This window comes from Electrona antarctica (genome assembly GCF_951216825.1).
Source record: "Electrona antarctica genome assembly, chromosome: 1".
Taxonomy (NCBI): Eukaryota; Metazoa; Chordata; class Actinopteri; order Myctophiformes; family Myctophidae; genus Electrona; species Electrona antarctica.
The window spans coordinates 6751664-6763445 of record NC_136806.1 but is presented as its reverse complement, the minus strand read 5'-3'; the positions used below and the strand labels follow the sequence as shown (position 1 = coordinate 6763445).

Sequence of the window (11782 nt, the reverse complement as noted above, 5' to 3'; positions counted from 1 at the left end):
AAAAAAGGGTCAAAACATTATTAAGTATGTACGAACAATGGAAGGACATAGTGCGTACATTAAGGACGAATCTAAGAACTAAAGTTCCGGATAAGGAAATAGAACTCTTAATAACCAAATTGGAAAAAAGCAAGGACAACATCATAGGGCTCTACAACGACATTCGAGAACATGTCACGCCGGATACGGATGTGAGGCGGCGGGTTGACGCATGTGAATCCATTACAAAAGACCTCTCGCAAATAGCATATGACACAATGCTGAATAATGAATTTGATGCGGAACGACAACTTAATCGCCTTCATGAACTGCGTGACCGTGATTCTTCCCATTCTATATTTGGTGCTCAGTCACAAGTCAGTTCCAGAAGAAGCCACCATTCTAGCCACCATTCTAGAACTACATCTGTGGCAGCCAGTCGACTAGAGGCAGCAGCGGACCTTGCTGGAAAGGAGGCTGAATATGAGGCCCGAGTGGAAGAGCAGAAAAAGAAAACCAACATAGAGATTCAGAAGGGAGAACTCGAGCAGCTACAAGCGGCAAGGGGAGTCAAGGTAGCTCGAGCTAAACTAAGTGTTTATGATCAGGCAGTACAAGAGGAGGTTGCCATTCGGGACAACAGCAATCCTAACATCAATATAGGAGAGTCTGCCACCTCAAAGGAAATCCAGCACTCAGACATCACTACATCAAACGCACCCCTTGACATTATTTCCGTCACCCAGGCAATTCAAAGCAGTATGATCTTAAACAGACTTCCCATTCCTGAACCATTCATATTTACTGGAGAACCCATAAGCTTCATTGAATGGAAGGCTTCCTTTTGCTCGTTGGTAGATCATAGGCCCATTTCACCTGCAGAAAAGTTGTATTACTTAAAAAGATACGTGGGTGGTTCGGCTCGTAAGGTTCTGGAGGGCACCTTCTATAGGAGCGATGGTGAGGCCTATCGCGAAGCCTGGGACAGATTACAACAGCGCTATGGACAGCCGTTCACTATTCAAAGAGCCTTTAGAGAAAAACTCACAAGGTGGCCTAAGATTCAGAACAGAGATGCCATAGGACTGAGAGAATTTGCAGACTTTCTAAAATGTTGTCAAGATGCCATGCCCCATGTGAAGGGTTTAGAAATCCTGAATGACTGTGAAGAAAATCAAAGGCTCATGCTAAAGCTACCAGAATGGACAGCTTCCATGTGGAATCGGCAAGTAGCTCAGCGTCTGCATGACAATAAGGATTTCCCCAGTTTCAAAGACTTCTCTGATTTTGTGGCCATGGAGGCAGAAATTGCATGTAACCCCATAACCTCTTCTCACGCTCTCAGATCCTCAGATTCCAACATGGAAAAAGGACATCACAGAGAAACGAAGGGAAACAATACTAGTGTTTTCCACACTCAAACAGACACGGATGATGGCTATCAATACCCAAAGAGTTCAAAACCTCCATGCATTCTCTGCCAAGACGGTAGGCATCAGCTTCATGGCTGCCTAAGGTTTACAGCGATGTCTTTAGAGGAGCGACAAAATTATGTGGTGGAAAAAAGACTTTGTTACGGATGCCTGAGACCTGGTCATAACTTTAAACGTTGTCGTTATCCCCAGGTGTGCGAGGTCTGTACAGAAAAACACCCTACCTGCCTCCATAATTTTAGTTATGCCATGGAGACACCTACATCTATTACAGCTCCAGCTCAAGACAATATGAACGATTCAACTGCAGTAACATCACTTAGTGTGTCCAGAGACGGGTCTCCTAACACCTCTATGGTTGTGCCAGTATGGGTGTCAACTAAGAACGAACCAAATACAGAGAAACTTGTTTATGCCCTACTAGACACTCAGAGTGATACAACATTCATTGAAAGGGGTTTGAGCCAGGCCTTGAGAGCAGAACTGTATCCAGTTAAGCTGAAACTGACCACCATGAGTGGAAGTAACACACTTGTCAACAGTGAAAGGACCTCAGACCTCCGAGTCAGGGGATACAATTCAGCTATTTTTGTGGACCTTCCAGTAGCCTACACGAAGGACTTGATACCTGCAAATCGGTCTCACATTCCCACCTGTGAAACGGCGAGGCAGTGGAATCATCTCTGGGAGATAGCAGATGAGATGCCATCGCTTAAAGACTGTGAAGTGGGCCTGTTAATAGGCTATAATTGTTCTGCAGCGCTGGCCCCTAAACGGGTCATTCTGGGAAAACGAAATGAACCATACGCTGTTAAAACTGATCTGGGGTGGAGTATCGTAGGATGCTCTTTGCCACGTCCCCACTTTTCAAACCCCACAAGTATATGTCATAGAGTCATCACCAAAGAGCTACCCCCAATCATCACCGCTGATGCCATTCGCATGTTGGAGTCTGACTTTAAGGACGGTGATGCAGATGACAATGACTCTGTTTTCAAGCCCAGGAAAATAAAGTTTGAAAATGAAAAGAAGGCCAAAAAACGGAAACAAGACTACTATGATGAGGCTGTCAAGCCCAAGAAGACAAAAAACAAAAAAGGTCAAGTTGCCGACGGAAAGAAGAAAGCTAAGAAGGAGCCGGAGGAGAAGTGGAAATGGTGGGAGGAGGAGAGGGCCAGAGACGGCTCCAAGTGGAGATTTCTGGAACACAAAGGACCAGTGTTGGCACCTCCATGTGAACCTCTTCCCAGCCGTGTCAAAATTTACTATAATGGAAAGCGCATGTCAAAGAAAGAGAAACAGAAAGTAAAATTAGAGAATGAGCACATCCTGCAGGAGTATGACTTCTGTCTCATGGACAAACGCAAGGAGAGCATTGCTAATTTCCGCATTGAGCCGCCTGGACCTTTTAGAGGCAGAGGAGACCATCCCAAGATGGGCATGCTGAAGCGTAGGATCAGACCCAAGGACATAATCATCAACTGCAGCAAAGACTCTAAGCACTCCAAGGCTCCCCCAGGCACAAAGTGGAAGGAGGTTCGTCATGACAACAAAGTAACCTGGCTTGTATCCTGGACCGAAAATATCCAAGGTCCCTTCAAGTACATATTGAACCCCAGTTCAAGGATCAAGGGAGAGAAAGACGTGCAGAAATACGAGACGGCCCGTCGACTGAAGTGTGTGGACCGCCTGAGGTCCCAGTACCACGATGTCTGGAAGTCCAAAGAGATGCGAATCCGACAGAGGGCTGTGGCACAATACCTCAATTCTGAACAAGCACCTCCAGGAGTTGATGGAAGGTCTGACGACCAAAGTTCTCCATACTTACAATGCCTCAATCACTCTCCAGCAGCAGCTGAAGAGGCTGACCAGTGCGGACGAGCATTCTGTGCAGAAGCTGGGCCTGTTGTTGGAGACTGGTGAGCCTGCTTCCTAATTGTCGACATCTCTGACCCTGGGAGGCTTGTGCTCGGATGGATTGTTAATACACACTGTTGCCTCTGTTCTGACTAGAAAATCATATGTGACTCATACACTTCATGCCCACGTATGATTTTGGTGGGAGTGTAACGGACCCCGGAGCGAAATGGAGGAAACGCTTTTAATTTGAAGGACTGTCAGGAAACAGGAAACAGGAAGCTCGCTCGCTCACCTGAGCCAGACTGACAGACAAAAGACAGCCCAACATCAGTCAGAGGAAATGTTTGTTCCTCACCATGCTTCTCTCAAACAAAGAGGATTGAGAGCTAAGCCTAACCTCGTCAACAGGATGAAATGGAACACAAAGGATCAAGTGAGTGCAGAGAAATTAAATAACAGATCAAATGGAAATGGAACTTTCAGATTTTAATTTGTTGATTCATTGGTTTTAGTGACTCTCCTGGAGAATGACATGGTCGAGGGACATCATGAGTTAGCACCTAGCTGGAGAGGGAACAAGGTGAATGTCAATTTTTATGGTTATTTGTTTGTGTGATATTGTTGTGGGATTTTATTGTTGTAGTTGGTGGTCTGCTCATGTGGTATTGTGGTTTGATGTATATACCTTTTTAATTGGTTTATTTGTAAATTGTATTTGTTTGTCTGTTTATATTGATTATGTGTGCCTTATATTGATTATACGTTTTGTGCTTTGTTTTTAGTTTTCACGTTGATTTAATAAAGAAACTTCACATCATCAGTCGGCCTTCAACCTCTTTATCCAGCCGGGTACGCTACAGGGCGCTCTTATCGTATATCATCCCTTCATTGTCAAAGGACAAGGACAAATGTAGCCGATGTTTTTTGTGCCACAATAAGGCACGAAGTGGATAGGTAAAAAGGTAAGAGCCGATGCGGTGCTCGTCTACATATGACGTAAATTCTCCATTGTCAATGGGAATTTAATGTTTGTGTAAGACAAATTGTTCAAAAACATTCCACATTTGTCACTTTTTTCCTATATTTGTTTTGTTGAAAATATCAGATCTACAAGCACTGGGCTTGTAGATCTGATAAATAATAATAACAGATCTATGACGAGTCGATGCTGGAAATAGTGCAGTAACTGTTGCTTGTTTTGGGGCTTGTTTTCATAGACCTGGTTGCTTATTTCTCCCACAAGATATGGCAACACTGGGAGTAGACCAAATGAATTCATCTCAGAGAGAGTGGATGAGAACAATGAAACAAACAGCAGAGGAGAGACGAACAGAGTACGTTTTATAATAGACGTGTGCTGCAGTGCACAAACCTTTCTGTAACTTTGTGTCTGAGATTGTCTTTGCACGACAGTCTGCGTAAAGTTGTGAAAACAGCAGGATCAAAAAAGACTGTTTGCTTTGTGAGATAATGCTACGCTAGCCTCAAGTACAGTCCGTCTATACAAGTGAATAGAAAGTTTAACGTGAACCGAACCAGTTGGTCGCCGTTTAGAGGGACAGTCTGTCCTTTTCAACCTGAAGACACAAAGAGGACAACCCAGATAGAGCTTTGAGCAACCAGGGCTTCACTCAAAGTTTCTCTGGCAACGTGGAATGAGATTGAGAAGGCAGTGAGTGGACTGAAATACCACATTAAAGGTTTGGTTTCTCACATTCATTTTTCATTCCTTTTTCTTTTAGCAGGGGGCGGACTTGTAAGAAATCAGCAATATTTGGCTTTTGGTGACTAGTTTCTGAATTTTGGTGTGGTGTTAGGTATGGGTTTTCAAAAAGCTGTGCAAACGCATTGGGCGCGCCCCCTAGTAGTCTTGGATACGTCCACGATGGAGCTGTCGGGAGCTTAAAATGCCTATGGTTTCATTGCAAACCGACCACTAGGGGGCGAGCAAAATAAGTTTTCAATGTTTTTTGAAAACCTTATGACCATACCTAACAGCATGCCAAAATTCAAAAAGCAGTTACCAAGTGCATAATTGTTGTGATTTTTTACGTGACACTGCCGGGAGCTAAAATGCATATAAACTGTGATTAATGTAAAAAATTATAACAATTATGCACTTGGTAACTGCTCTTTGAATTTTGGCATGGTGTTAGTTATGGTCATAAGGTTTTCAAAAAACATCGCAAACTAATTTGGCTCGCCCCCTAGTGGTCGGTTTGCAACTTTGGAATGAAACCGGCATTTTAAGCTTGCGGCAGCCATCGTGAACGCCATCTTGAAAACGATCCCTTTCAAGCAAGGGGCCAGTGAGGCGCTCCAACGTTGAAGCACTGGGCCCTAGTGGTAAAAGGAAGGACAGGCGGACCCGTGCTTTAACATGTAGGACCATCACTCCCTACGTCACCCATACGTCACCCCGGACCTCAAATTTGAGGTCCGGAGGAGGTACTTCCGGCAGTCTTCCGGGTGCTTCAAAACGCCACTGAGCAACTTCATCGAAATGAATAGCTTGGGGGCGGGGCTAGTGCTCCAGTTCGGTCTCTATCCTTTATATACTGCTTTCAAGTTGTTTGTTTTCCGTAAAATGTTAGTATGTTATTTAGCACACCCAATGGTAACAGAATCCTTTCATTGCAAACCGACCACTAGGGGGCGAGCCAAATTAGTTTGCAATGGTTTTTGAAAACCTTATGCCCATACCTAACACCATGCAAAATTCAATTCAAAAAGTAGTTATGAAGTGCATAATTGTTATGATTTTTTACATTTATATTTTAGCCACCGTGGACGCCATCTTGAAAACTATGCTTTTCTGGTTGTTCGTTGTTCCCAAACTTTTAGTATGTTATTTAGCACACCCAATAGTAACAGAATCCATTGAAAAATCTATTTTACAGAGATTAAAATAGGGTGCATTTTGCATCCCAAAACACAGTTTATAGTTAAGGGACGCAATAAAACAACAACCTCTGCATCCACGACCACGGGAGGCACTACGGTACTACTGTACTGTTTTTTATTCTAGTTTATTTTGCTAGCTTTAGATATAATATCATTTCTTCTTCTGTTTTCTACATGAATATAAACACATAACCATATAAAATGAAATTGGAGTTAAATGCTGCAATTTGTAAAAATGGCAAAACATGACTCCTAGCGTCGTTGAAGTGGGACTCATAAAATGTCCCTGGGACTCATCTAAAAGACCATCCCTGCATCCCGGGACTCATTACATTGAAAACCTATTTACAACACTGCTTTTATCAATTATTTTGGTTTTCAACGATACCTATACGTATCTAATATTTGAGTCTGTGCAAACAGACCACTAGGGGGCGCACCCAACGCGTTTGCACAGCTTTTTGAAAACCTTATACCCATACCTAACGCATGTATCAAAATGACGGAGCGGTTGCGCAAAGACCCTCCCGACAGCACTGTTTAATGCAATTTATTTGTGCAAGTTATGGGTAGACCTACTGTTGACTTTTACAACTTTGTCATGAGTAATTCAACAAAAAATACTTATAACTGGAACAAATAAATTGCATTAAACAGTGCTGCCGGGCGGGTCTTTGCGCATCTGCTCCGTCATTTAGAATTAGGCATAGCCGCATAGCCTACCTAACACCACACCAAAATTCAGAAACTAGTCCCCCCTGCTATTTTTCGTTTTTCTTTTAGGTTTTATGACCTCAATTACACCCCAAAAAAACCCTGAACTGTGAACATTCAGTGGATTTTCTGTGGTCTGACGTTTTCTCTGGGGTTTGGAAGCATTTTGAGCTGCAATGAAAATAGGCAAAACAATAAAAACAGTGACATCTGCTGGCAAATCCCATTGACATATATGGAATTTGCAGGTTGTGACATCATAAACAGCAGGAAGATCAGAGCACTTGTTTGAGCCAGAAAACACCAGACCACAGAACATCTACTGAATGTTCTGTAGTTCAGGTTTTTTTGAGTGGTGTAAACCACTCCTACAACTGGCTTTGTTAGTCTGTGCAGAAAAAATGAGCATGGTTGCTATGTTCACCCTGTTCACCCGGGTGTGATTTCATTACGTCAGACATGATTTAATTACGTCAGACAGGCTATATTACACCACTCAGTTCACACGGGTGTGATTTTTTGTCACCTGTAGCTCCTAGCCAGACCAACATGAAGACCAGCCATACCTCAACCAGTGTGTGGAGCCCAGACTGCAGGTGAAGATGAACTCTCCAGACTCAGCCAGGGATGTTTCTATTAAACAGGAGGAACCTGAAGAAATCTCTATTAAACAGGAGGAAACTGAAGACATTTCTATTAAACAGGAGGAACCTGAAGACATTTCTATTAAACAGGAGGAACCTGAAGACATTTCTATTAAACAGGAGGAACCTGAAGACATTTCTATTAAACAGGAGGAACCTGAAGACATCTCTATTAAACAGGAACCTGAAGACATTTCTATTAAACAGGAGGAACCTGAAGACATTTCTATTAAACAGGAGGAACTTGAAGACATTTCTATTAAACAGGAGGAACCTGAAGACATTTCTATTAAACAGGAGGAACCTGAAGACATTTCTATTAAACAGGAGGAACCTGAAGACATCTCTATTAAACAGGAGGAACCTGAAGACATCTCTATTAAACAGGAACCTGAAGACATTTCTATTAAACAGGAGGAACCTGAAGACATTTCTATTAAACAGGAGGAACCTGAAGACATTTCTATTAAACAGGAGGAACCTGAAGACATTTCTATTAAACAGGAGGAAACTGAAGACATTTCTATTAAGCAGGAACCTGAAGACATTTCAGTTAAACAGGAGGAACCTGAAGACCTCCCACAACTCAACATTCTGCACATGGTTGTGTGCAAAGAGGAAGTTTCTCCTGGACAGGAGAGGATCCCCAGTCTGCTCCAGGAGGAACCAGAGCCTCCACACATTAAAGAGGAACAGGAGGAGCTTAAAGAAGAACAGGAGGAACTACTTCAAAGACCAGAGGAACCTGATGGGTCAATGTTGACATTACTAGCAGTGAAAGGTGAAGTTGATGAAGACATCTCTTCACACTGCTCTGAAGTTGAACTCGAATCTGACACTGAAGTCACTGATGACAGTGGTGATTGGGGGGAGGCAAGTGGAGGTGTCGAGTCTGTCGACACTGTAGAAAGACCTTTCCAGTGTAAAATGTGTAACAAGAGTTTCAGTAAGTTGAAGACGCACCAGCGTATCCACCCGGGAGAAAAGCCGTTTCAGTGTAAACAGTGTGACAAGAGTTTCAGTCACTCAGGTGACTTTAAGAGACACCAGCATGTCCACACTGGAGACAGACCTTTCCAGTGTAAACATTGTGACAAGAGTTTCAGTCAGCTAGGTAATCTGACGGCACACCAGCATCTCCACACTGGAGACAAACCTTTCCAGTGTAAACAGTGTGACAAGAGTTTCAGTAGGTTAGGTAATCTGACGGCACACCAGCATCTCCACACTGGAGACAAACCTTTCCAGTGTAAAGATTGTGACAAGAGTTTCATCCGGTCACGTGACCTTAAGAGACACCAGAGTGTCCACACTGGAGACAAACCTTTCCAGTGTAAAGATTGTGACAAGAGTTTCAGTCGGTCATGTCACCTTAAGAGACACCAGAGTGTCCACACTGGAGACAAACCTTTCCAGTGTAAACAGTGTGACAAGAGTTTCAGTTTGTTAGGTAATCTGACGGCACACCAGCATCTCCACACTGGAGACAAACCTTTCCAGTGTAAACATTGTGACAAGAGTTTCAGTAGGTTAGGTAATCTGAAGGGACACCAACACGTCCACTCAGGAAACAAACCTTTCCAGTGTAAACATTGTGACAAGAGTTTCAGTAGGTTAGGTAGTCTGACGGCACACCAGCATCTCCACACTGGAGACAAACCTTTCCAGTGTAAAGATTGTGACAAGAGTTTCATCCGGTCACGTGACCTTAAGAGACACCAGAGTGTCCACACTGGAGACAAACCTTTCCAGTGTAAACATTGTGACAAGAGTTTCAGTTTCTCAGGTGACTTTAAGAGACACCAGCGTGTCCACACTGGAGACAAACCTTTCCAGTGTAAACATTGTGACAAGAGTTTCAGTTTGGTAGGTAATCTGACGGCACACCAGCATCTCCACACTGGAGACAAACCTTTCCAGTGTAAACAGTGTGACAAGAGTTTCAGTTTGTTAGGTAATCTGACGGCACACCAGCATCTCCACACTGGAGACAAACCTTTCCAGTGTAAACAGTGTGACAAGAGTTTCAGTTTGTTAGGTAATCTGACGTCACACCAGCATCTCCACACTGGAGACAAACCTTTCCAGTGTAAAGATTGTGACAAGAGTTTCAGTCGGTCATGTGACCTTAAGAGACACCAGAGTGTCCACACTGGAGACAAACCTTTCCAGTGTAAACATTGTGACAAGAGTTTCAGTCTCTCAGGTGACTTTAAGAGACACCAGCATGTCCACACTGGAGACAGACCTTTCCAGTGTAAACATTGTGACAAGAGTTTCAGAAGGGCAGCTGTCCTGAAGACACACCAGTTTGTCCACACTGGAGAAAAACCTTTCCACTGTAAACAGTGTGACAAGAGTTTCAGTAAGTTAGGTAACTTGAAGAGTCACCAGCGTGTCCACACTGGAGACAAACCTTTCCAGTGTAAACATTGTGACAAGAGTTTCAGTCAGTTATGTAATCTGACGTCACACCAGCATCTCCACACTGGAGACAAACCTTTCCAGTGTAAAGATTGTGACAAGAGTTTCAGTCAGTCATGTGACCTTAAGAGACACCAGAGTGTCCACACTGGAGAAAAGAAAAGTACTGCCGAAGCAGTAGGGCTTTAAGCAACTAGTCGACTATTCAACTAGTCTACTAGTAAATCCACTAGTTGACCTTGTTGGTACTAGTTGATAGTTGATAGTTTTTTTTAGGCCTCAAGATCAGCTAGATCAGGGGTTCCCAAACTTTTTTGGCCCAGGTACCCCTTGGGGGGAAGATTTTTTTCCAGGTACCTCCTCATCAGCAGCAGCTAGAGGCGGGATAGCTGCTGCTGATTGGCCAGGCCGTTTTGCTAAACGCAATTTTTTTGTGTGTGTTTGGGCCTTTCAGCCACAAGCAAACGGCGTTTCCGGCCACTCAAACGGAGGTTTTTGGAAACGGATAAATAAGTGAAAATCTTCGAAAATATCCGGATCAGTGGATCTGTGTAGTCATGCGAAACGGAGCTTTTGAGAAACGATGATGTCACTGCTTATTAGTGCATATCATTTTTACTATAATTAGGTGATAAATGCAGCTTGTGCAGGCCTGCATGGAAACTACATGGATATCTATCCAATTGTTCATGTTTATATATCACTGTTAACAACTTTAAAACGTATCACATGTTGCATCAACTGCAAAGGCTCTGCTCTGCTGCATCCAATAATACATATATCAGCCTACTAGTCCAGTGCGGACTGGTGATTTAATTTGTATTGGTGCCGAGTGCGAAGCTTGAACAATATATAGGTTAATTGCGGACCGCTACAGATAAACTGTGGATATTAACCAATAAGGACCCAGGCCAAATGCCATTGCAGTACACCTGCAACAACAAGTCTAACTGTCTATGCGTGGTGTGTGCATAGCCATGTGCAACTATATTCTCGTGCTGTATTTTGCTCTCCATTTCATGGTCATGGTTATGGAGGGGAGAGAGGGGTGGTGCAGAGAGAGAGAGAGAGAGAGGTGTCAATGGTGAGAAGAAGAAAGTATACAGTGGGTCGCCGTGCGCATATGGCTCTCTCCTGTTTAGGTAATAAAGGGCGCACCCTTGACTGCATTTGTCACTGTGCCTACATTATAACATGACATTTATTATACATCTCGAAAATATAGCCACTCTACAAGCTCACAAGTGGTTGTGGACACTTCTATAGGTCTGACTCTGCTATTATTTTCTGTGCAGGACTTGCCAAGTCACCAAAGTGTAAGTGTTTCGGCTCGTCATACATTTTCAGTAGCACCGAAAAGCCGACTTTAGGACAGTACCCGCCCCCCCCCAAACCTCAAATGACGTCACATTGTAGGCTCTACAGAGCCGAAACGACTTTTATTCGGCTCTAAAATAGGAGTATGAATCGTGCCTAAGACGGAAGCAGCCCAATAGAAGCTCCTCATTGACACTTCTTGTCAACGCTTCCCTCTGGTCACAATTGTATACATTGGAAGAGTGAGTCAGTTCTACACCCACATTCGGGGAAAACATATGCAGTTAAAAGGCAGGATTTCATGCAAAACAAAATATGTGGTATACCTTTTGAAATGCCCCTGTGGCCTATGTTATGCTGTGTTGTGCTGTGATTTCTGTACGTTTTCTGTTTTGAATGTGTCTATGGAGTTAGCATTACTCTAAGTCTAATAGACCCCCAGGTGTGGTTAGAATATTGAAATGTCTTCCCTGTGTATTTTTGGTTTCTCAAAAGGCCCAATGGAGG

The 11782-nt window shown here is 43.4% G+C and overlaps 1 long non-coding RNA gene across 1 annotated transcript; it reads left to right on the top strand.

Moving 5' to 3' along the window:
• Positions 1-3348: 3348 nt before the first annotated feature.
• Positions 3349-4120, top strand: LOC306931055. The gene is made up of 3 exons (XR_013790959.1): positions 3349-3705; positions 3785-3852; positions 4055-4120. It is a non-coding gene; the product is annotated as an uncharacterized lncRNA (long non-coding RNA).
• Positions 4121-11782: the final 7662 nt, after the last annotated feature.